This window comes from Etheostoma spectabile, unplaced genomic scaffold (assembly GCF_008692095.1).
Source record: "Etheostoma spectabile isolate EspeVRDwgs_2016 unplaced genomic scaffold, UIUC_Espe_1.0 scaffold00019186, whole genome shotgun sequence".
Lineage (NCBI taxonomy): Eukaryota > Metazoa > Chordata > Actinopteri > Perciformes > Percidae > Etheostoma > Etheostoma spectabile.
In genome coordinates this window covers 32,818-59,491 of record NW_022604729.1, presented here as the reverse complement: position 1 = coordinate 59,491, position 26,674 = coordinate 32,818, and the positions used below count along the sequence as shown (strand labels likewise).

At 40.9% G+C, this 26,674-nt stretch overlaps 4 non-coding genes across 4 annotated transcripts; 3 read left to right on the top strand and 1 right to left on the bottom strand.

Moving 5' to 3' along the window:
* Positions 1-1,180: 1,180 nt before the first annotated feature.
* On the top strand, positions 1,181-1,252 carry trnag-ucc (transfer RNA glycine (anticodon UCC)). Its single transcript has one exon. It is a non-coding gene; the product is annotated as a tRNA-Gly (tRNA).
* A 20,826-nt stretch (positions 1,253-22,078) lies between these two features.
* On the top strand, positions 22,079-22,150 carry trnav-uac (transfer RNA valine (anticodon UAC)). The gene has a single exon. It is a non-coding gene; the product is annotated as a tRNA-Val (tRNA).
* Positions 22,151-23,058: 908 nt separating this feature from the next.
* On the top strand, positions 23,059-23,130 carry trnag-ucc (transfer RNA glycine (anticodon UCC)). Its single transcript has one exon. It is a non-coding gene; the product is annotated as a tRNA-Gly (tRNA).
* A 2,764-nt stretch (positions 23,131-25,894) lies between these two features.
* Positions 25,895-25,976, bottom strand: trnas-uga (transfer RNA serine (anticodon UGA)). The gene has a single exon. It is a non-coding gene; the product is annotated as a tRNA-Ser (tRNA).
* Positions 25,977-26,674: the final 698 nt, after the last annotated feature.

Here is a 26,674-nt window from a genome sequence, read left to right as displayed (position 1 = left end):
CATAGTCAGATGATCTAATCTGCATGATAGTAGTTCCAAGATAACATTAGACGTAGCATACAAACTGAACAGAAAAAGGCTCCTGTCCAGCTTAATGGACGTCCTGTTGTAAGATAACATTACTTCTGGGCGGTAAAGAATGTACGTAACTCATAATCACAATCAATCACTATTCAGCAGGAGAGTATACGGTAACAAATGTTACAAGGTGACTAAGAGACTTTCGTTGAGAGCAGCTCTATGAACTGGCCACTAACGTTTCTGCCAACTGGACATCTTGACTGAAATTGCGAGGGTACAAGTTGTAAAATATTTGTCCATGTGCAAATTAATAAGTTATGTTGCTTACAATACTAAAAACAAGGCTAATACAAAGTTATTCTTAGGCTACAACACTGAAGTGGGAGTATTACACTAGTGTGACAACAAACCTCTAATGTTGAAAAAGCAAGTAAATGCTAAATGACAAAACTTACCAGTCTGAAGAAGTCATTTCCAATTTACTGGCAGGTTGCTCCTCGATGTCAGATCCTTCCTCTGATTCAGGCTCAAACAGATACGGTAACCATGCTATCGCCACCTTGGATGTTTTAGTCATGTTTGTGTGCAGCAGCAAAGCTCGTTGCACACCAACCAATCAGCGCGCAGCTTATTTAAATATTCATGAGCAGACCATATAAGGCAGAAAAGCTCTCGTTTCAAGCCAGGTCAATTTAGCAGGGTGGTGTGAGGGCCAAAAGAACAGCTAAAGCAACATTTTTAGCCCAACAAATGTTACATTCCCTATCAGGAGACCTCAAAGAACAGCGTGATATACTCTATACAACCATTCTATCACCCCTTTAAAGAAATGAATAACCATTTAAAGAAAGGCAACATCAAGAAGAATGGTCTTCAGCCTTGATTTAAAAGTTATTGAAGATGAAAGCATAGCCAAGTCTTTCCAAATCCTGTTGACACATACGTCCTTTAACCCTTGATATTTTCTTAAGGTGATAATAGGCTGACTTTGTAATTGTCTTAATGTGGCTGTTAAAATTTAAGTCAACGACTTCACCAAGATTTCTGGCTTTGCAATCTCTGCAAAAAAATTAACTTTTGGAAATTGATCTTAATGCCTTAATTTAATAAAAAGGAAAAAGAAAAAGACAACGTTTAAGGACACCAGATGTCTTGTCTAGCGATGGTGGTATAGTGGTGAGCATAGCTGCCTTCCAAGCAGCTGACCTGGGTTCGATTCCCAGCCATCGCAGTAGTTTTCATTGTGTGGTTACTTGCTTTATTTGTCAAGAAGTAACCAGAAAGGTTACTTGCCCAACCCGATTTGATCAAATATTAGACATTTGTGCAAACAGGTATGAGTATTTTTCAGGTTGTTGTGGCCAAGTGGTTAAGGCGATGGACTAGAAATACATTGGGGCCTCCCCACGCAGGTTCGAATCCTGCCAATGACGAAAGGTTTTCTTCCAGAATAATGGCAAACCAATGACACATCACAGTAACCCTAATTTCACTTGTGCCTTCATGGACATTGTTGTGTTACTTCATAGGTACTGGAAGCCAACTTTCTCCACCATTTCTTATCTGTCTGTGTTTCAAGATTTGCAGTGAGCGTTGTATTGTCCAGCAGAAAGGGAACAGGTGTGGGAACTTTCTGACTATGATTTATATCGTAGCAGTGCAATCATTTTGCCCAGGTTTAATTTCCAGCTACCGTAGTTGCATTTACAGGTTTTAAAGCCATCAACAACACATTTCAATTTCCTTGCGAGAGTCATCCCAAAAGGATTAATAAAGATAAGTCTGAGTCGATCTCAGAAAAAAGTCAAAAGAATTCCAAAATCTTCAGGGGGTGTAGCTCACTGGTAGAGCTCATGCTTTACATGTATGAGGACCTGGCATCCCCAGCAGGTATTATGGTAGAGTCTTTAAAAGAGCTGCAGAAGATATTACCTCCTGTGGTAATCTGACTGGTAGACAGCACAACAAGCACTTTAAATTTACATGTTTTACAGTTTCTATTTACAGTATTTATTACCTGTAGTGTAGTATATTTACTGTATTACACTCCAGTTTTTATGGGTGTTACAGCAGGAATAAAAGTGTATGAGCACTGTATTTATTTATGGATGAAATAATCTCAACATGACATTAAGTTTACTCTTCAGCAGGTGGAGAGACATTTCACTTCAGACACTTGCAACATCAGTTGCTTTGTTAAACATCAACAGACTGGAAATATACTGCTGATACAAAACACAGGAATTAGCAGAGGATGGTTTCGATCCATCGACTTCTGGACTTCTGCTTCCGCTGCGCCACTCTGCTCTGCTAGCATCAATTAGGGGCTGGAAAATGTGTGATCGACATTTTGACGGGAGGTTTGGGAATCTGTGGCAACCAAGGTTCCAACATTTTACGGCTTGTAAAGTTACACATTTGGTAGACCTTGCAACTATCTTTTATTTGAGCTCCCTGATTACTCACACATTGATCATTCACATGTAAGACTTGTGATTGGCTGGTGTTTTAAAAAAGGGCATTGTGAGTACAGATATAAACATCAGTAAGGAGTCAACCAAGTTGCCTCTTATCATTTTAGTTTGGACACCCAGTGAGGCTTACAATGTAAAGAGAGGAGCCTGGTCGGGCTAGAACTCTCCTCTGCTGGATCGGGCTGTACTGCACCGCCTAATATACACCCTTGACATATAGTCCTAATATTAATATATAGGCTTATATTGCAATCTCGTCAACCTAGATGTAGGTGTACCTATATTTAAATAAACACACAGTAGCAAAGCTTATGCAGCGTTTTTTAATTTTACCTGTGTTTTTTTCTGTGAGGGACAACTCTGTCCGGCTTATTTATGTAGCATGGAAGCTAGCGTTAGCTAACTAGCAGCCAGCCTGCTTCCAAACAAATACTTTTTAATTATCTCAACACTTTTTAACAGTCAAACTGAAACACTGGCGGTGAGCTCCAGGTCCTGCAGCTGCAGACGGACATGGATAGCTTCAGACCCGCTCACCACTAGTGTTGGTGGATTAGCAAGCTAGCGTTAGCAAACTAACCCCGCTTATAAATAAATACATTTTAAATATCCTAACACTTTAAACAGTCAAACTGAAACACTGGCGGTGAGCTCCAGGTCTTGCAGCCACGGACGGACCGCCATCAATGGGTATAATGCGTGCCTTTTAAATTACATTTTTATTTTTTTTAAGCGGGCTTGTTGGTTAGTTTGCTAACGCTAGCTTGCTATTCCCCCAACACTGGCGGTGGGCTCATGGGGGGTTGCGCCGCTGCTATCGGGTCTGGAGCTTTCCATGTCCCGCTGGAGATCAGATCCCGTTGAGGTTGGCAGTGGAGATTTCTAGCGATGTTTCCTCGCTGGCCGAGCCCCACTGACGGCGGTCCGTCTGCGTCTGCAGCACCTGGAGCTCCAGTGTTTCAGTTTAACTGTTAAAAAGTGTTGAGCTAATTAAAAGGTATTTACAGTATTTAGAAGCAGGCTGGATGCTAGTAAGCTTATGCTAGCTTTCATGCTCCATAAATAAGCCGGACAGAGTTGTCCCTCATCTGGGGATAAAAACCCTGCTGCCCCCTCCCCCCCATCCTGTTGGCTCAGAGCTCCACAGACTAAGTCCACAGGTACAACTTAGTTTTGCACCAAAGGTATCGCAAGAAGTGTTGCAAAAGTCGAGAGCGCAGACTCGCCGCTGTGGAAAAGTGACTGAAGTGAAAAAAAAATGAAATAAAGTACAAGTACAGAATTTTTTTCTACAAGCTCTCAAATCATATTCTCTAAGTGCTCACATCACATCTACGCGCTCTCACATTTGCACCATATTTACCTTCATATTCTTTGTTGAACTTTATTGCTTTACAAACACCAAAGCAAGTAAGCGCTGTGACTAACATTAATCTTCTGAAGTGATTTTGGAGAGGGACATCAGGTAGAAATACTCTGGTTGACTAGCATGACACCATTGTATTCATATAATAATCAATCCAGGTTAACGTGAATGACAGTGACTGCATGTTGCTTCCTCTAAATTTCAGGTTGTGGTCGACTAGCGAGGCCAGCTCGTCGGTTTGATAAACTGACCAGACCTGCATGCCTCTTGTTTCTTTGGGCTAGTTGTATTAGCTTTAGCCTGGCTGGTAGCAGCTTTCTGCTTGTTTCTTTAAGCTAACTATTTTAGCTTTAGACCGGCTGGTAGCAGCTTTCTGCTTGTTTCTTTAAGCTAACTATTTTAGCTTTAGACCGGCTGGTAGCAGCTTTCTGCTTGTTTCTTTAAGCTAACTATTTTAGCTTTAGCCTGGCTGGTAGTGCCTTTCTGCTTGTTTCTTTAAGCTAACTATTTTAGCTTTAGCCTGGCTGGTAGCAGCTTTCTGCTTGTTTCTTTAAGCTAACTATATTAGCTTTAGCCTGACTGGTTGCAGCTTTCTGCGGTGGGAAATGGCCGGGAGACGTTGTGATTATGTTGCATTAATCAGGGGGTTTAGTTTGTATTTGAGGAGAACATAAAACCCCAACTACTGTAGCGTCACTCACTACCCATCAAATACTATGACATCACTGTGTCAGAGGCAGCTGTTGCCAACGGTAGGCTACTTTTCTACACACGGAGAGCCTCACTTCCCATACCAAACCCCGTCGGACTAACGTCACATCCACACGTTGCCCACATGGCTACCTGTCTTAAAGGGGAATGGTCGGATGGTAATAATCATGTAAAGGAGAAACGGTGAAAGGTTACTTTTCTATCAAGCAGCAAAAAAGTATTAACGTCAACATCGTAACGTCCTGCAATGTGACTTTCGCGCATGCGCACATCGCGATGTCAATGCTAAAACACAATATTGTTCAGCCCTAACTGACGATATACTTTGAATAATATGGCGCCCGTGTGTGTGGCGAGCCGTCTGCCTTTGTCTCCGGTGTTGTGTATTGTCTTATTTTTTATTGTTTTTAATTCGCGATGTGTCGCCGTTACTAGTGTATGATCGCCTCACTCTTTTAAACATACGTGACTTTGTGGAAAAACTGCCGATTCAGGGTAGCAACGGACGACCAAACACACCGCCGCCTCTGCTGGCGTCCATACCTCGCCACCTGTGTCGGTTCCCTAGCGGGTTGGTCCGCAACAGCCGCCGCAGACGACGAGGAAGGAGAGGTGGATTGAGTTGCAGATTGAGAGTTTATGGCCCCGTCCTCCGCTCATCGCTTGGGTCTTCCGGGGAGAGTGTCAGCTATTACTTACGAGGAACAACTGATCCCTGCTATCGATGGCTGATACCGGCTATTCCCGAGGTTGGGTACCCGCGTCCGCGCTGCCGGCCCAAGAGGATCTCCAGACGAGGCTGCATACCTGACAATCTTTGCCCGGTCGCTTATGCCTCCGAACGGGTGGACCAGAGTTTAATTCGCATGGCTCTGATCAACACTCGGTCAGTTGTGAATAAGACTTTTATCCTCAATGACTTTTTTATTTCTCAATCCCTGGATTTTCTCCTGTTGACGGAAACCTGGCTGAAACCAGGTGAAAACACCGCCTTTTCAGAGCTCCTCCCACCCGGATGTTCCTACTTTAACTCCCCTCGATCATCTGGTCGTGGAGGGGGTCTTGCTGTTGTTTTTAATGACAGATTTAAATGCCGGCTTCTTTCTACAAACGCTTACTCCAGCTTTGAGCTGCAATTATTTGTGATGGACCTTGTGAGCCCTGTGCTATGTGCCGTTGTTTATCGCCCACCCAAATATAATAAGGACTTCATTCATGAGTTTTCTGAGTTTTTGGCAGACATCTTTCCAAAATTTGATCAATTTTTGATTTGTGGGGATTTTAACGTTCATGTTTGTTGTCCGTCCGATCAATTAGCCACTGATTTTAAAAGCCTTTTAGACACTTTTAATTTGACTCAATCAGTGGATAAACCTACACACTGTCGTGGGCATACCTTGGATCTCATTATTTCTTTTGGGCTTTTAATTGACGTTAAAGAGATCTCTGAGACTGCCATCTCAGATCATTTTCCCATTGTGTTTGAATATATAGCCCCTTCTCCAGCTAGAAAGTCTTTGGCTCCATCGTGCCAGCGTCGTATCATCACTTCAACCACAGCTGATGAATTCGCTGCTGCATTTAAGGAGTCAGAGTTTTTCGCCATGAATGGAAAGGCTTCTCCCACCTGCCCAGACAATATTCTCTCTTTCTTCCATTCTACCTGCTCCGGGATTCTGGACACTATTGCCCCTTTTCGGCATAAATCGATTAAATTAACAACGGATCCCTGGATTAATGACAATACTCGTACCATTAGGCAACGTTGTAGGCAGGCTGAAAGGAAATGGAAGAAGGATAAACTGCATGTCTCGTTGGACTTTTTGCGGGCCAGTCTTGCTGATTACCAGAGGGCCCTACGAGAGGCAAAATCTCAGTATCTTTCTGATATAATTTCTAGCAGCAGTCACTGCCCTAGGGTCCTGTTTGCTACAATTAATTCTTTTGTGAACCCACCAATTTCTGCTCTTGCTGATGTTGCAACTATCACTTGTGAAAATTTTCTTCAATTTTTTGTTGATAAGGTTGACTCTGTTAGGCAGAGTACTAGGAAAGGTTTTAATAAGGAATTTTTTGTTGCTCCAGTTCATTCTGCTGTGTTTGAGGAGTTTGAGTTAGTTTCTTTATCTTCCCTTAGCGAGATAGTGAGATCATTGAAGTCCACAAATTGTCCATTTGATATTACGCCTACTAGAAACCTGAAACTGGTTTTTGATGTTGTCGGGCCTGGGCTTGTGGATTTAATGAATAGCTGTCTTTAGTCTAGGAACCGTCCCAGCTGCCTTTAAACATGCTGTGGTTAGGCCCCTTCTTAAAAAACCTAACCTTGACTCTACACTGCTATCTAATTTTAGACCTGTTTCTCATCTTCCATTTCTTTCTAAAGTTTTGGAAAAAGTTGTTTTCTTACAGTTGAAACCCTTTCTGGAAAACAACTCTGTCCTTGAAAAATTTCAGTCTGGATTTAGGTCTTATCACAGCACTGAGTCTGCATTATTAAAGGTACATAATGATATTGCTTTCTTTGTAGATAACAAATGTCCTGTTGCCTTAGTACTACTAGACCTCACAGCTGCCTTTGATACGGTAGACCATACAATCCTCCTGTCACGCCTGGAACAGTTTGTTGGCATTCATGGCACCGCACTGAAGTGGTTTATGTCATACTTATCAAATAGAACTTTCTCTGTGATGATGGGGGATTTGACTTCTTCCTGTGCTTCTCTTTCCTGTGGAGTTCCGCAAGGCTCCATTCTTGGCCCTATTTTGTTTTCATTATATATGCTACCGCTAGGGTCAATTATAGCCAGACACAACCTATCTTTTCACTGCTATGCAGATGATCTGCAAATCTATCTGCCATTGAAGCCTGGTGATGTACAAGGTACCTTAGTTGACTGCATCACGGACATTAAGCAGTGGTTTGCCCAAAATTTTATGCACTTAAATGAGGATAAAACTGAATATATTGTGTTTGGAGAATCTGTGTCTAACGGGTTTGGTCCCTGGTTTCCAACGGCCAGACAGACGGTAAAGAACTTAGGAGTGACTTTTGATAGTTCCTTTAAATTCAACAAACAGATTGATAATGTTGTTAGATCGAGCTTTTTTAAACTGCGCCTTCTGGCAAAGGTAAAATCGTTTTTAAACCGTCATGATCTTGAGAAGGCTATTCACGCTTTAATAAGCTCTAGACTGGACTACTGTAATGCCCTATATATGGGTGTTTCCCAGTCCTCTGTTGACCGTCTCCAACTTGTCCAAAATGCAGCTGCCCGCCTGTTAACGGGCACGAAAAAACGAGACCACATAACTCCGATTCTTTATTCTCTCCATTGGCTCCCGGTACACTTTAGAATTAAGTATAAAATTGTTTTGTTTGTTTTTAAAGCTCTTAATGGCCTTGCCCCATCTTACATTTTAGACATGCTGATTATTCGAAATTGTGGTAGGACGTTGAGGTCATCTAATCAACTCATGTTGGAAGTGCCAAGGTCAAAACTGAAACACTGGGGTGACCGCGCTTTTTCGGTTTCTGGACCTAAGCTCTGGAATAAGCTACCCAGTGAGATGCGTATCATTACTGACCTGGGTCTTTTAAATCAAGACTTAAGACGCATCTTTTTAAATTGGCGTTTGGTACTTAGTAATGTGATGACACATTTGCATTGATTGTATTGTTTTTATTTTTTGTTTATTTTATATTTTCTTACTTTTATCATTCGATATTGTAATTTTGTTAGTGGTGCATTGTTGTTTTAAATCTGTGGTTTTATTTGTTGTGAAGCACTTTGGTTCACTTATCGGTCGTTGTAAAGTGCTATATAAATAAAATACATTTACATTTACATTTACATTTACATTTACTTCAGTAAGCTAGTTTGCCACTTTTATCTTGGGTAATGCCACATGTAAGTATATCTTAGTTTATTTAGATACCCAACATAGGTTATACTACGTACACTGTATAACAATACATTACATGTTTCTTTATTTCATCTTACATTTTTGCTAGCCTGTTGTGTAGTTATATTGTAGTTATATTGTTTTTACAATTATCTTTGTTTAATATTTAAATATTTAAAATTGCTTCCTGCTTCTTACAGTGCAGACGCTTTGCTGCTTGCTCCTGCTTCTGCTTGCATATTTTTGCTGATAATCGTGCTTTTCCTCTGAGAAACTATGAGCAGCGGCTCTTGGACACTTCAAAAACACTGGACTATACATTTTTTGTAGACATAGTAGGCTATTGCCATATTTTAAAATTTTTCTGCGTGAGCGTGGCCTACCAATAGCTCAAGCCTGTCCTACAGTGATTGTAGCTAAAGCTAATTAGCAGCAAGATGCCTCCTTTCTCCGTAGAAGACTACTACAAACTCCTTCAGAAGATTGCACTTCTGGAAACCAAGGTTCACCTACTAGAAGTGAACGTGGAAGTTAACGGATCTTGTGGAAATGACACCACTTTACCATGGACCCATAACAATGGACAGAAGCATGCTAACACACGGCTAATTAGCACCAACAAGACTACAAAGAAACAGGAGGGTGGAACTGGTAATAAATCAACAAGTGGCGGTCCTCCCTGGAACTCGTCTGGTGCGAAGCCTAAGAGTAAATCATTTTCCTGGGAAATGGGAGGACGACTAACGGGCCGGGCACAGCGCCCTGAGATTTGTGATATGACGGCTGGCCTGCACTATCATCTGGGCAGAGCGCCTCTTCAACCCCTGTACCTAGTAGGACACAGCCGTGGACAGCTGCAAAAGGGAAAATAAGCAACAAAATGCCCCCCCAACAACCTGGTGTGCAACTGGATAACAGATTTGCTCCTCTGCTGCAGGACGCTGGGCAGTCATCTGATGACCGGGACTGCGTCTCATCACCACACAGCAGGGTAAGGACTGAGAGCAATTCAAAAGTAAAAAGCTAACAACTGGGCCTCAAACCCTGATTGTGGGTGACTCTGCTGTAAAAGATTTAAAAAACAGTAAAAACACCAAAATACTATGTTTTCCCAAAGACATGGTGTCTGACTTGACCCAAAAAATCCCAGATATCGTGGCAGCACACCCAACTGTGAAGAACATTATTCTGCATATAGGGTCAAATGATGTTGTAAAGCAACAGTCTGAATTGCTGAAACTGGACTTTAGGGAACTGCTTGACACAGTCACCCCCCTAAACGCAAATGTGTTTATCAGTGGTCCTATACCGTCAGTCAGAAGAGGAGATGAGAGATTCAGCCGACTGTTGGCACTAAACAAATGGCTTTCAACTGAATGTACCGTCCACTCTCTGAAGTTCATTGACAATTTAAACATTTTCTGGGAGCGCAGACATCTTTTTAAAGCAGATAGACTTTCCTTAACAAGCCAGGAGTAAAGCTGTTCACCTCTAATCTGCTTTACTTTCTGCGCTACACATCTGCTCCCTCTGCCAAGGTCACAAAACAAAAGGAAGACACAACAAAGTGCGGCAGTGATCCAGCACAGCCCCCGCCTGTGCAAAGATTTGACCATGGGAGACCAGAGAGCAGAGACACGAAACCTCCACTCCCCTCTTCACCCGTCCAGCACCCCTCAAACCTTCCAACCCCGAACCTTCTGAGGATTCATCGCTGTCTCTACTGATGTCTCCACACACCCTTTCCCTTATTTCCCCCATCAATTATACACCCCTTCCTACCCCATGGCTCAACCCCGGGCAAAAGTAAAACGCCAAGCACCACTACCAGGATGTCAGAAAACTCCTTCCCCCCAGACTGATAAGGACGCTTGTGTGCAAAATCTGGCAAGCACTATCTGATATGTGCCGGGCCTTGGCTGCAGGACTAGTGATATTAATGACTCTTTTCAAGACAAGCCCGGGCCCTGTGGATTCAATTCCTCAATTTCTGTTGTGATAGGTAATAGGAAAAGAATGGTGAATAAGCACTTAACTGCAAACTTAGCAAATTTAGCATCCATTCCTCGTCAGCTACAGCCTGTCCCAAAAAATGAAAACACACTAACACTAGCCTTACTAAACGTCAGGTCTTTGGCAGGAAAATCATTTTTAATCAATGATTTTATTACTAAGCACAATCTAGATTTTATGTTTTTAACTGAAACCTGGTTAGACCATAATAACAGTGCTGCTGTTCTCATTGAGTCAGCTCCCCCTAACTTCAGTTTTATGAGTGAGAATAGAGTGAATAAGAAAGGAGGTGGAGTCGCCATTTTGTTTAATGACTCATTCCACTGTACGAAAATATGTTATGGAAATTTTGTTTCTTTTGAATATGTTGCTCTTCAATTAAGATCTTCCCCTCAAGCGATGTTTCTAAATATCTACAGGCCACCTAAATATTCTGCAACCTTCATTGATGACTTCACTGAATTGCTGTCTATTATCTGCATTAACTTTGATTGTGTAATCATTGCGGGTGATTTTAACATTCATGTTGACAGCCCCCAGGACAGGGGGACCAAAGAGCTGTGTTGTGTTTTTGAGAACTATGGACTGACTCAGCATGTGACGGAGCCCACCCACAATAAGGGGCACACTCTGGACTTGATTGTCTCCAAAGGTCTGAACATTTCCAAGGTTGTGGTGACTGACGTTGCTCTCTCAGATCATTCCTGTGTTTTCTTTAACGGCTCTATCTCTGTGCCCAAAAGTGTCCAAACAAAGATAATCAGAAAACGGTATATCACTGAAAACACCAGTGACACATTTATACAGCTTTTCTCCTCCACACCAGCCCTCTCTGGGCTCTCAGTCACTGAGCTTGTAGATAATTTCAACTGTAAAATTACAAATGTTATTGATGCCATTGCTCCCACTAAGGTCAAAGTTGTATCTGGTAAGAAAAGATCTCCATGGAGAAATGTCCTACTGGTGAGAACAGAAAAAAGAGAGTGTAGGAAAGCTGAACGAAGGTGGCGAAAAACAAATCTCCTGGTCCATTATAACTCCTATAAAGAGAGACTTCGCATTTATAATTTGGAACTGAGGAATGCAAGAAGGTCCTTTTTCTCTGATATTATCTCTAGAAACAATAATAATTCACGTGCTTTGTTTGCTACTGTTGATAGGTTAACAAACCCTCCAGTACCAGTAGCATCTGAACTTTTATCTACCAAGGCCTGCAATGACTTTGCCTCCTTCTTCAAAGACAAAATTCAAAAGATTAGACAAACAGTCAGTGCCTCCATATCAAGTTCAGGATATGTGTTGTCACAGTGTTCAAGCAAAAATAGTTCCAATATGACAGAATTTCACACGATCAACCATACAAACCTGGAGGACATTATTCAACATCTGAAAACCTCGACCTGTTGCCTTGATGTTCTACCAACGGGACTTTTCAAAAATGTTTCCAATTGTTTGACTTCTGATCTTCTACAGATTGTGAACACATCTCTTCTTTCAGGAATCTTTCCACAGGCCCTGAAAACTGCAGTAATCAAGCCACTCTTAAAAAAGAACAACCTAGACAAGTCACTAATGAGCAACTATAGGCCAATATCAAACCTTCCGTTTTTAAGTAAAATCATTGAAAAAGTAGTCTTTCAACAACTCAACCATTTCTTGTCACTAAGCAACAGTTTTGATACCTTTCAGTCGGGTTTCCGACCACACCACAGCCCTGAAACGGCTCTTGTCAAAGTCTTTAATGACATCCACCTTAACACAGATAATGGCAAAATTTCAGTCTTAGTGTTACTTGATCTCAGTGCTGCATTTGACACGGTCGACCACGACATACTACTAGACCGATTGGAAAACTACGTTGGCCTTTCTGGCTTAGTACTAAACTGGTTTGAATCCTACCTAAAGAATAGGGATTACTTTGTGTCTATAGGTAATTATGCATCTGAGCGTACAAATATGACGTGCGGAGTTCCGCAAGGCTCCATTCTGGGGCCTCTTCTGTTTAACATCTACATGCTTCCACTGGCTCAGATTATGGAGAAAAACAAAATAAGTTACCATAGTTATGCGGACGACACACAAATTTACATAACCTTATCGCCAGGGGACTATAGTCCAATACAAAAACTGACTAAGTGCATCGAACAAATTAACGGCTGGATGTGCCAGAACTTTCTGAAATTAAATGAAGGAAAAACTGAAGTGGTTGTTTTTGGAGCAAGAGAGGAACGATTAAAAGTCTGCGCTCAGCTTCAAACAACAATGTTAAAAACAACAGACAAAGCCAGAAATCTTGGTGTAGTCATGGACTCAGACCTGAACTTTAACAGCCACATTAAGACAATTACAAAGTCAGCCTACTATCACCTTAAGAATATATCAAGGGTTAAAGGACTTATGTGTCAACAGGATTTGGAAAAACTTGTCCATGCCTTTATCTTCAGTAGACTTGACTACTGTAACGGGGTCTTTACAGGTCTCCCTAAAAAATCAATCAGACAGCTGCAGCTGATTCAGAACGCTGCTGCTCGAGTCCTCACTAAGACCAAGAGACTGGATCACATCACTTCAGTTCTGAAGTCTTTACACTGGCTTCCTGTGTCTCAAAGAATTGATTTCAAAGTACTCTTGCTAGTTTATAAATCACTTAACGGTTTAGGTCCAAAATACATTTCTGATCTGCTACTACATTATGAACCACCCAGACCTCTCAGGTCATCTGGGACAGGTCTGCTTTCTGTCCCCAGAGTCAGAACTAAACAGGGTGAAGCAGCGTTCAGTTTCTATGCTCCTCATATCTGGAATAAACTCCCAGAAACCTGTAGATCCGCTGCTACTCTCAGTTCTTTTAAATCAAGGCTGAAGACCTTCTATTTGATGCTGCCTTTCTTTAAATGACTAATCATTTCTTTAAATTTCTTATGCTGCACTGTAAATTTTATTCTTGTGTTTTATGTTTCTCTTTGTTTTTAACTGTCTATTCATGTGTTTTACCGGTTTTAATGCTTATGATTTTTAACTGTTTTTACTTCTGTTTATCTGTTTAACTGATTTTGTGTAAAGCACTTTGAATTGCCTTGTTGCTGAAATGTGCTATACAAATAAAGCTGCCTTGCCTTGCCTTGCCTACTTTGAAGAAACTAGAATATAAGACATGTTTTCAGTCACAGTTTTTTGTTAAGTACATAATTCCACATGTGTTCATTCATAGTTGTGAGGCCTTCAGTGATAATCTACAATGTAAATAGTCATGAAAATAAAGGAAACGCATTGAATGAGAAGGTGTGTTCAAACTTTTGGCCTGCACTGTATATATGTGTGTATGCAAATAATCTACAGCATAGATTGCAGCATTGTATCATGCCCTCAAAGGATCAATGGATTGTCTAAAAACAAAGTGTGAGGAGATGTTCTTCTGTCTGCACTCACCTTTCCAGTGAAGATAACACATGGGAGCCGCAAGACAACCTGGACCTGGACCTTATCGCCGAGTACATGCAGAAACACAAGGAGACGGAGGAGAAGAAGGAGGAGGGCAAGAGGAAAGGTGTCGGGAAAGAGGAGGTGAGTGAAGGAAAGAGGGTACTCCAGACTGAAGAGTCCCAGAAATCTAATCTCAATATTAATGAATCAGGGTGTCCGCGGGGTTTTAAAAAGTATTAAAATGTGATATAAAAAATGTCAAATTTAAGGCCATTAAAAGTTTTAAATGTAATCTCAGAGGTATTATTTTTTTAAATTAGGTATTATTTTTTCACACTATCAGGTGACTTATTCTGATTGAAATTATATCCTGCGTTCGAGTTAGTCCGTTTAAATATGGGCTTTGGCATGTCTGGGCACATAATCAAAGATCTTTCGTCTCCGTCTATGTTTGATGCTGACGTCATATTTAGTGGTCGTTCGACATCATCTCAGAACACTGCGTGCTCAACAGAAGTGGCCGGCTTACGTTTTATTTTAGACTTGCTTCAAGCCTTATCTTCAACAACTGGACAACCATCGTCGTCTTTTAATTAGGGTGACCAGACGTCCCCGATTTCCGGGGTAAGGCCCCGATTTGGCGACCTGTCCCCGGCTGGATTGGTCCCCGGAAATGTCCCCGGTTTTCACTGTGACTGACAGACCCGAAATTGTAATGAAAGAAAGAAAATACTGACAAGACGTAGCCGATAGTCGCACACCCTACATACGCAGACTCCAGACAGCCAGAGCCAGCGGTGCTCAGAGATGTTTTAGAAAGCCGTATTTTACGATGCTAAAATCACTGATTATTTACATGGAGTCTGGTGGGTTTAGCGAACGCAATTTCACAGACTTTTATGTTTTAAAAAGGATCTTAGTCTTCTGCATCATTATCTCTGCATGTCCCCCCCCCCCCCCCCCCCCCCCCCCCCTCCTTGGGTCTACTAAAGGCACCTTCAGAAGATGGCAAGCTGGCGACCGGAGCAGGAAAGAAGGGCAAGAAAGAGGAGGAGGAGCCTGCAGCAGTGAAAGAGGAAGAGGAGGATGAGGCTGCAGCAGTGAAAGAGGAGAGGAGGAGGAGGAGCCTGCAGCAGTAAAGGAGGAAGAGGAGTATGTGGTGGAGAAGGTTTTGGACCGCAGAGTGGTGAAGGGAAGAGTAGAGTTTCTGCTGAAATGGAAGGGGTTCTCAGAGTAAGTATGAGTCTATAATACTAATGCTGGGTGGTCTTGGTCCTGAGATATATAATATATTTACATATTGCAAATAGGTGTCAGCATGTTTTTGCACGTATTAGCACGTATTTTGACACTACTTTGCCGACCCACAAATAACCTTAAATAACCTTACAAGATGGCAATAGAAAAAAAGGAATAATAGGAATGATAATTAGAGTTAGAATGGATTGTCTAAAAACAAAGTGTGAGGAGATGTTCTTCTGTCTGCACTCACCTTTCCAGTGAGGATAACACATGGGAGCCACAAGACAACCTGGACCTTGACCTTATCACCGAGTACCTGCAGAAACACAAGGAGACGGAGGAGGAGGAGAAGAAGAAGGAGGGCTTGAGGAAAGGTGTCAGGGAGGAGGAGGTGAGTGAAGGAAAGAGGTTACTCCAGACTGAAGAGTCCCAGAAATCTAATCTCAATATTGATGAATGCACACAGAGGGTTTCACAAATGTCTTTTAGGATTTATATATTATACCGTAATTCCTCAAAGAAAAACCGGTAGTCAATTAAACTGCGGCCCTTTGATAGTGCTGCATAACCATGGTTACCATGGTTCTGCAGCAGTGGAACTTAGACACAGACATGCTGTGAACGAAGCTTCTGGTTTTACTTAGCTCGCTCCACCATGGCCCCTTACTAACTCACTCTGTCTGTTGATATACAAACGCAGATCAATGGACATGCATGTATTTTTTTTGGGGGGGGGGGTATTAGGACACCCCCCTTTCGACCAATTATTACATCTTTGTATGCAAAACCTTCTATCCCAGCCCAGGACCATTGAACTACATCCCATAATTCCTCTGCATTACTGGGTTTGGCCTCAGAAACAGCATTTATGATGTCACCCTACAAGTGTTCTCTGGGATTGAGGTCCGGGGATCGGGCTGGCTGCTCCATAACATCAATCTGGTTCATCTGGAACCAAGACTTTGCTCCTTCCTGGTGTGTTTGGGTCCTTGTCTTGTTGAAAGACCCGTTTCAAAGGCATTTCTTCTTCAGCATAAGGCAACCTCTTCAAGTATTCTGATGTATTGAAACTGATCCACGATCCCTGGTACGTGATAAACAGGCCCAACACCACAGTATGAGAAACATCCCATAACCACCATGCTTTACTGTCTTCACAGTGGACTGGGGCTTGATTTCAGTGCAGGGGGGTCGGAGGACAAACTGTCTGCGGCTCCTAGACCCAAAATGAACAGTTTCCCTCTCATCAGTCCCCAGAATGTTGCTCCATTTCTCCGTAGGCCAGTCAATGTGTCCTTAGGTTTTTTCCCACGTCGATCAGGTTTTGGATGCCATATCAAGGCATTTGAAATGATTTTGGCAGAGTTGCTTATAATCTTCTGCACTTCTTTAAACGTTTCTTTCCCTCTCATATCAACTTTTAATGAAAGTCCTCTGTTCCTCAGAGCAATGTTTGGACCGAGCCATTTTGCTGAACATTTCAGTGTGAAATGCACTTTAACCAGCATACACAACATGTTCTTCCTTCCTTAAATATGTATATATACAGTAAATAGATTAAATATGGGCCATAACTGACACCTGTTTCTTCACAGAATCAATCAGCTCACTAATTGAACACAACACTGCTATTATTTTGAACATGCTCCTTTCAATTACAGATTCAATTCCACAGAATGAGCATTATGCATGTCATGACTGTTGGTTTTCTAGGACTTTTATTATTATTTGCCATGTAGAAATATCACTTTTACCAAAAAATATGATTTATGAGTTTAGTGATGCTATTATTTTGAACACAACTGTACATCAAAGCTATTTTTTAAACATCCATGACCACGACACATGCACCTGTGTTTTTCAGAGGCGTCAGTGATGCTCAGCAGTTTTAATCCAGAGCAGAAATGCTTGATGAAATGTAGCTTGTGTGGACAATACCACATTACACTACCATATTACTTTCTTACACAATACTGCTGGCTATACAAGTTTGATTTAGCAAAAACAACAACCTAAAACAAAAGGTCAAAGGTCAACTGGTGCCCCTCATTGCTAATGCCTATCAGGGACAATGGTTCCAACTTACTTAACTGGAGTAGAGCTGTTCCAGCAACATGAAGACAACACAGTAACCCCTACAGATACCAGTGAAAGCTCAAAATCTGTGGGAAAATGTTACATTTACAACTTTCCCGGCACAAAAATTCCCGGATGATCCCCCATTTGTTACCAGCTGGCTAAAGGCTGGCAACAAAATGGAGGCCACACATAAATTGATCAAAAGTAGTTTATTTATCACTAACTAACCAACACTGAATGTTACATTTCCCATAATGCAACTCCATAATAGTGATGTTGGCAGATAATTAACCCTCATGTCGTCCTCGGGTCAAAATGACCCATTGTCCTACATCAATGTTCTTTTTAATTACCCAAAATAACATGATTGATTCCACCCAACGCTCTTTTTCAAGTACAAATCTCTACTTTCATTAATTTTGGGGTGTCTTATTCAATTTTATAGCATTTGGAGAAAACGTTGAAGTGTTTTTGAAATAGTATTGAGTAAAAGTTGACATATTCCAGTCTGTGATTATCATCAACATCCATTCCTTTAATTTATTCTAAATAATTCCTAATTTCTGCTTTTCTCACTCAAACATTAGGTATAATTTCCTATAAATGAGGTTTATTGACCATAAATTCCAAAAATAACTGTAAAAAAGTAAAAGTGAATAAGTTGGTGTAATGTATTGTTAAAATTTAGAATTGTAGAAAATTTTAAACATTCATACAAAGCCTCAACAAAAGTGTTGATTTTCAATTTTGACGGGAAGACAACTCAAGGGTTAAGAAAAGTATTGCGTCAGTCAAACAATGTTCCATAGACATGCTCTAAGTCAGGGGTTCTTAACCTGGGTTCGATCGAACCCCAGGGGTTCGGTGAGTCAGACTCAGGGGTTCGGCGGAGGTCAAGACACACACCCGACTCATATGATTCGTGATGACACGCCCCGCTTGGCCATCATCAGAAGGGTTCGGTGAACGCGCATATGAAACTGGTGGGGGTCAGTACCTCCAACAAGGTTAAGAACCACTGCTCTAAGTGTTGTTTCTAGTTTAAGATAGAGCTCTACAGCATGGCACCTCACTAACTCACTCTCTTGGTTTTTCTCTGTTGATAGAAACGGAGAGGAAGAGGAGTCAAACGTCACCGCTGTCAGCACTGTGACAAATCCTTCACAACATCAGGATATTTAAAGATTCATCAGAGAGTTCACACTGGAGAGAAGCCTTACAGCTGTGATCAATGTGGGGCAGCTTTCACAGTACAGAGTAACCTAAAAAGACATCAACGCATTCACACTGGAGAGAAGCCTTACAGCTGTGATCAATGTGGGGCGGCTTTCACACAACAGGGTGCCCTGAAAAGACATCAACGCATTCACACTGGAGAGAAACCTTACAGCTGTGATCAATGTGGGGCGGCTTTTTCTCAGAGTTGTGACCTTAAAGCTCACCAGCGCATTCATACTGGAGAGAAGCCTTACAGCTGTGATCAATGTGGGGCGGCTTTCACAAAACAGGGTGCCCTGAAAAGACATCAACGCATTCATACTGGAGGGAAGCCGTACTGGTGTGAAGAATGTGGGGAAACCTTTTCTCTGAGTGGTAACCTTAAAGCTCACCAACGCATTCACACTGGAGAGAAGCCGTACTGGTGTGAAGAATGTGGGGAAACCTTTTCTCTGAGTGGTAACCTTAAAGCTCACCAACGCATTCACACTGGAGAGAAGCCGTACTGGTGTGAACAATGTGGGGAAACCTTTTCTCTGAGTGGTAACCTTAAAACTCACCTGCGCGTTCATACTGGAGAGAAGCCGTACTGGTGTGAACAATGTGGGAAAACCTTTTCTCATAGTAGTAGCCTTAAAAGACACCAGCGCATTCACTCTGCTTCGTTGTGAACATGTTTCAGAGCCAAGCTGTTTCCTCCTCCTCCTCCTCATGCCCTAGTAGCTGTGTTGTTATATTCTGATCTTCTCTCCTCATTGAAGGCTGACCAGCAGTAACTCTATCTTCTGACCAACGTGTATGTTATTGTGGATCAGCTGGACTGTTTTCTGCCTTTCCTCAGAACCCTTTACCATTTAGGCACCAGAATCGGTGCCTGAACCCGTTCTTTTAAAAAGATATTTTTTAAATGTATATGTTTAAATAAAAAAAAGGGAGCACAACAAGACAGCCAGCAACATTTAAGAACAGCTTGTTTATTTCTATATGGTCCAAATTAAATGTAAGAAAAAATATGTAATAACATATTTCTCTAGTAAATTGCTGCTAAATGACAAAAACAACCACTAGATGGAAAAAGGCAGCGCTGGTGTTTCAGTAGCACCGAAATGAGGCCCCAAAATCCCCGTTACTATTCGGTCCGATAGATACCGGGTGTTAAGGCACCGGTGCCGTACTAGCACCTGGTTTCGGTACCCAACCCTAACCACAATGTACCCACCGTGGGAAGGAGAAGCCCAAAGGAGAAACATTAAGACGTTTAAAGATGTTGTGGTTGGAAAACTTAGACATGTTTGAAACTTTTTTATTTTGTAAAAACTTTCTTCTCATCTCTAGAAACATACTTTTTTTTGGCTGACAGAAAGTCATTGTAATTTTTATTTATATAGTGGGTTGGGATGAAACTATGAAAAGTTGGGAGTTTAGAAAAAGCGCAAATTAAATATTTGTGTAAATTGGTCCTCTCATCATTACCAACACACTAGAAGTTGGCCATTTTTAATTGTACGCTCTCAAGTTATTGTTGTTTTGTAGTTAAAATAAAATAATTTAAACGAGTCCTCATGCTGATTATTTGTGACTTGATTTGGTGGATTTATCCTTCCCGCCGTTTCTGTGTTTAAACTTCTTGACAAGTGAACGTTTCCATCCACTAAAAGTGTTGAAAGACTCAAATTATTATGCTAAGTGTGTGACAACATTATGGGATGGATCCCTACAGAGATAGAGCTTTTAGATAGAAAAATGAAGGTGATTTTCTTACTAAACCAAGTGATATAGCAAATTGTGTCAATGATTATTTCATAAATAAAATAAATAATCTTAAAAATACTACACATCTACACAACACAGATTTGTCAAAAACATTGATAAATAAGATCATGGAAAGTAAAACATGTAGCTTCTGATGAATTGTAAAACAAACCACCTGGTGTGGACTATCTTGAATATAAGTGGATTAAGCCAATAGTTTCAATCATTGTTCCTAATATTGCTCATATAATTAATGTGTGTTTTATGGAAAATATATGTCTGCAAGCATGGAAGATATGTAAAGTTATGCCAATACCAAAGAATAAGAAAATGCCTTTCTCTGGATCAAACAGTAGACCAATAAGCTTATTACCAAGTCTTGGTAAAATAATGGAAAGAATTGTTTATGAACAGATTCAGTTTTATTTTTTAAATAATTTAGTTACAGTTTTTCAGCAAGCATACAGAGGAAAACACTCAACAGCCACTGCCCTGACACAGATGGTTGATGACTGGTTTAAGGATATGGACGAGCGGAAAATAATACGTGTTGTGATGCTTGATTTTACTGCAGCATTTGATATAACTGACCACAACTTACTGTTAAAAAAATTGGGATGTTATGGTTTTTCACAAATCACATTATTATGGAAGGAAAGTTATTGGACTGAGACAATTAGATTACTTTAATGGAAGATTTTCAGGCTTGTGGAACATGGAGTTCCTCAAGGAAGTTGTCTTGGGCCACTCCTCTTCACAATCTTTACTAACGATTTACCATCTGTTTACTAAACTACAGAGTGAGTTACAGTGGTGGACTGGATCAGAAGTAACAAACTGATCTCAATGGATCTAAAACTACCATTTTAGTGGTTGGAACTCATTTTTTAATGTTCCAAACCGAAACTTGAACTCAGTATAGAGCAAACTTCTGTAGAGCAAAGAGAAGAGGCTAACCTTTGGGTGTGATAATTGACAAGAGATTGTGTTGGGACAAACATGTTCAGAAGCTGGTAACTAAAATGGGCAACACCTTGTCAGTTATTAAAAGGTGTTCAAACATCTTCACACCACAGACAGTTAAACAAGTCCTTCAGGCTTTGTTTTTTTCACATCTGGATTACTGCTCAGTTGTGTGGTCCAACACTTCAGCAATTAATATGAAAAAATGACAAGTGATTCAGAATAAAGCTGCACATGTGGCTCTCTCGTGTGGGTTTAGATCAAATGTTGATAACATGCATGAACAACTCTCATGGCTTAAAGTTAAAAACAGATTGTGTATTTGCTAATGTCTTTTTTACATAAGATTATAACAAACAAAACACCTTTTATTTCAAACAGAAAACTATCCTTTAGTACTGCTACACATCATTATCCAACGAGGCGTGCAGTAGGAGGGAGTTTTATTTTACCTAAAGTGAAAACTAAATCAATTTAGCGTTCAGTCAGGTACAGAGCAATGTGTGAATGGAACTCTCTCCCAACGACTATCAAACACAACTCTCAGTATGGTTTAAAAAATCACTTAAGACATATTTATTTCAAAGGAATTAAATATTTATTATAAAATGAGTTGGTATAGGGCTTTTGTTATTGAAATTCTTAAAATAGATTTATCTATTCGGAGTGGTGTCTTTTGTTATTTTTTCTATTGTTTTCACTGTAAGATTTACTTATGATTTGTATTTTCAAATGTATGTCTGAGTGTGTGTAATGAAATGTAATAAAGAGTATTGTCAAAGAAAGGATTGTAGGACCCCGGGAAGAAAAGCTTTTAGTTCATGTTGAAGCTAATGGGGATCCAAATAAAACAATCAAACAAGTTTAATTCAACATTTTTCCCGGGTAGGGGTTTCTGTAGAAACATTCAGGGGATGTAGCTCAGTGGTAGAGCGCATGCTTTACATGTATGAGGCCTTGGGTTCAATCTCCGGCATCTCCAACAAGTGTTCTGTTACAACAGTCTGTAAAAGAGCTGCAAAACCTTTTATTCTGAAAGACAAAAGTATTACAAGGCAGTCTCCTTGTGTTCATGGTAATTAATGCAAAAATCAGTCTCCGTGACCAGATGTGTTGCAAGATTTTCAGTGAACAGTGCATTGTCCTAATGGGGATCAAATAAAACAAACAAACAAAATGCATTAGCAATTTTGCATCAAGGAAATGTGATCAGTCAGTGACTAGAAGGGCAATGTTCAAGTAGTTTGTTTGGCATGTAGTGTTTTTATGGCAACACTGCCAGATTGAGCTGTCTGATTATATTGAACAACAGACTACTTTTGACGCAAAACATTTTACCAAAATTGGAAATTGAATTTTGGTAAAATGGAAATTCAGCTTAGATTTGTCACTGACTTGAAAGGCTATGGTCAGGTAGATTGTCATGGGGTCTTTTCATGGCTCCACTGACCGAGTCAGTTTTCCGATAGCGTTCTGCTCTTATTCAATGATCTTAGAAAAAGTAAAAGAAATTTGGAAACATTCGGGGGATGTAGCTCAGTGGTAGAGCGCATGCTCTGCATGTATGAGGACCTGGGTTCATTCCCTAGCAGGTATTCCTTGTCCAGTCTGTCAAAGTGCTCCAGAAGCTCTTATTCTGAAAGAGAAAATGAAACACTGCAGTGAGTATTAAAAGGCCATAAAGTGGATGATTAACTTATCAAGTGTCTTAAAACTTGGTGCACTTTACCCATGTCCTGCTTTACTCAACAATTGAAAAGGATTAGTGCATATTTGAATAGCACAGTGTTGTGGGTTGCCGTGACCTCCTTGCATTTATGGTAATTAATGCAAAATCAGTCTCAATCCCCTGATGTGTATCAAGATTTGCAGTGAACATTGCATTGTCCAGCGATGGTGGTATAGTGGTGAGCATAGCTGCCTTCCAAGCAGTTGACCTGGGTTCGATTCCCAGCCATTGCATTAGTTTTCATTTTGTGGGTACTTGCTTTATTTGTGAAGAACCTGAAAGGTTACTTGTCCAACCCGATTTGATAAAACATTAGATCTCTGTTATGGTACAAATAAGGGACTTTATCTATCAATCAAGCTGCCTCCACGAGGATCCAGAGACACAGGCAGTGCACTATGATTTGCACTTTGCCCGTGTCTGGTAACTGCTACTAACTAATAGAAAAGTTTATGAAAATTTGTGCAAACATGTATGGCACTGCATTTCAGGTTGTCGTGGCCGAGTGTAAAGAAGAGTGATGAAGAAGTCAAAGGACAAAGGAGGGAAAGGAGTGCCGGACCTGTTATTGTTTTTAGGGAGCAGATTTACAGCTATACACATAACAGCAGCCACAGCCCCATCCAGAAATCCTAAGACTGCAGCTATGGCACGGTTCTGGATGGAATCATACCTCTCTGATCTTAATGTCAGATGTAGGTGGGGGAGGGGCGTGGCTGCTTGTAGAGAGAGAGAGCTTGCTATCAGCCAAGCTAAAGCTAATATTGTTAGCTTAAAGAAACCAGCAGAAAGCTGCTACCAGCCAGGCTAAAGCTAATATAGTTAGCCCAAAGAAACAAGCAGAAAGTTGCTACCAGCCAGGCTCAAGCTAATACAGTTAGCCCAAAGAAAAAAGCAGAAAGTTGCTACCAAACAGGCTAAAGCTAATACAGTTAGCCCAAAGAAACAAGCAGAAAGCTGCTACCAGCCAGGCTAAAGCTAATATAGTTAGCTTAAAGAAACCAGCAGAAAGCTGCTACCAGCCGGTCTAAAGCTAATATAGTTAGCTTAAAGAAACAAGCGGTCCGTCTGTCCCAACTAACGTTTTGGTTCGGAGCCGCGACACTGGAAACGTAACACTAATCTACTATAGATGGCTGTGTCTGATCGAACGTCATTTCCACTGACTGAACTGTTCTTGGATACACGGTTTGTTTCTAGTGCGCATGACGTGCAGGTCTGATCAATTTGTCAAACTATCGAGCTGACCTCGCTAGTCAACCACAACCTTAAATTTAGAGGTAGCAACATGCAGTCACTGTCATTCACGTTAGCCTGGATTGATTATTATATGAATACAATGGTGTCATGCTAGTCAACCAGAGTATTTCTACCTGATGTCCCTCTCCAAAATCACTTCAGAAGAGTAATGTTAGTCACAGCGCTTACTTGCTTTGGTGTTTGTAAAGCATTAAAGTCTATCCCCAGATGAGGGACAACTCTGTCCGGCTTAGTTATGTAGCATGAAAGCTAGCATAAGCTTACTAGCATCTAGCCCGCTTCTAAATACTGTAAATACCTTTTAATTAGCTCAACACTTTTTAACAGTTAAACTGAAACACTGGCGCTGAGCTCCAGGTGCTGCAGACGCAGACGGTCCGCCGTCAGTGGGGCTCGGCCAGCGGGGAAACATCGCTAGAAATCTCCGCTGCCGACCTCGACGTGATCTGATCTCCAGCGGGACCGCCAGTGTTGGTGGAATAGCAAGCTAGCGTTAGCGAACTAACCAACCAGCCCGCTAACAAAAAAAAAAAGTAATTTAAAAGGCACGCATTATACCCACTGGTCCGTCTGCAGCTGCAGGACCTGGAGCTCACCGCCAGTGTTTCAGTTTGACTGTTAAAAAGTGTTGAGATAATTAAAAAGTATTTGTTTGGAAGCAGGCTGGCTGCTAGTTAGCCAATGCTAGCTTCCATGCTACATAAATAAGCCTGACAGAGCTGTCCCTCACAGAAAAAAAACAGGTAAAATTAAAAAAACACTGCATAAGCTTTGCTACAGTGTGTTTATTTAAACATAGGTACACCTACATGTAGGGTGACGAGATTGCAATATAAGCCTATATATTAATATTAGCAGCGGAAGCGTGCTGGGCCCATAACCCAGAGGTTGATGGATCGAAACCATCTTCTACTATTTCCTGTGCTTTGTATCTTCAGTAAGTATATATCCAGTCTGTTGATGTTTAACACAGCAACTGATGTTGCAAGTGTCTGAAGTGAAATGTCTCCACCTGCTGAAGAGTAAACTTAATGGCATGTTGAGATTATTTCACCCATAAAAAAAGAAACTACAGTGCTCATACCTTTTATTCCCGCTGTAACACACATAAAAACTGGAGTGTAATACAGTAAATATACTACACTACAAGTAATAGATACTGTAAATAGAAACTGTAAAACATGTACGTTCAAAGTGCTTGTTGTGTTGTTTACCAGTCAGATTACCACAGGAGGTAATATCTGTTGCAGCTCTTTTAAAGACTCTACCATAATACCTGCTGGAGATGCCAGGTCCTCATACATGTAAAGCATGAGCTCTACCACTGAGCTACATCCCCTGAAGATTTTGAAATTCTTTTGACTTTTTTCTGAGATAGACTTAGACTTATCTTTATTAATCCTTTTGGGATGACTCTCGCAAGGAAATTGAAATATGTTGTGTATGGCTTTAAAACCTGTAAATGCAACTGCGGTGGCTGGAAATCGAACCTGGGCAAAATGTTTGCACTGCTACGATATAAATCATAGTCAAAAAGTAACACACCTGTTGCCTTTCTGCTGGACAATGCAACGTTTACTGCAAATCTTGCAACAGAGACTGATAAGAAATACATTGGTGGAGACTGGTTGCTTCCATTACCTGTGAGGAAACAGAATATTGTTTATGAAGGCCAATCTGCGATTTGGTATACTGTGATGTGTCATTGGTTTGCTACCACTCTTAAAATACACCGCTTGTTGTCGGCAGGATTTGAACCTACGAAGGGAGACCCCAATGGATTTCAAGTCCATCGCCTTAACCACTCGGCCACAACAACATGATAAGCCGTGCTGTGACTGTTTGCAGAAATGTTCATGTAGCACCTCAACACACCATATAATGCCTAAGCTGCACTTGCAAAATAGCAGGGTGTTCAAATACTTATTTTCCTCACTGTAAGATTCCTATGCATTGTGTACGGTAGCCTTTACAATGTTATTTATTTCTTTTATTACCACACACACATTCATAGCAGAGCTGCCCCCCCATGTTTATACTGATGATTGATTGTAATAAAGCAGTAACAGAGAGTTGTCTCCGTCTGTGTTTTAACAGACACACCTGGGCCGAAGTTGGAAACCACAATCAGCTTTAAATCCAGTTCTAATCTAGTCCTCACTAAATTTCAAATAATTTCCCTGGAGTTACCATTACAAAATTTAATCTAATTAAATTGGAACATACACAGATTTCTCACAAAATCACACTTGAATTCATATCTTGCTACTCGGTCAGAATCTTATTAACCTGGAGTCCCAGTCTCTGTCAATATAAACAGGCTATATGTTTATATATGTTTTAGGCCTATTGGCAGACGGCCATTTAAAATGTAGGCAATGGCATATAAAGAATAAAGAATAAAGAGTCTTTTCTCCATGTCCACTGTAGTTTCTCAGTGTGCTCTCTAGTAACATGTGTCTGGTCCAGGGAGCTTTGTCATTCATAAGGCTACTTTTACTTTTATATTTTAATTAT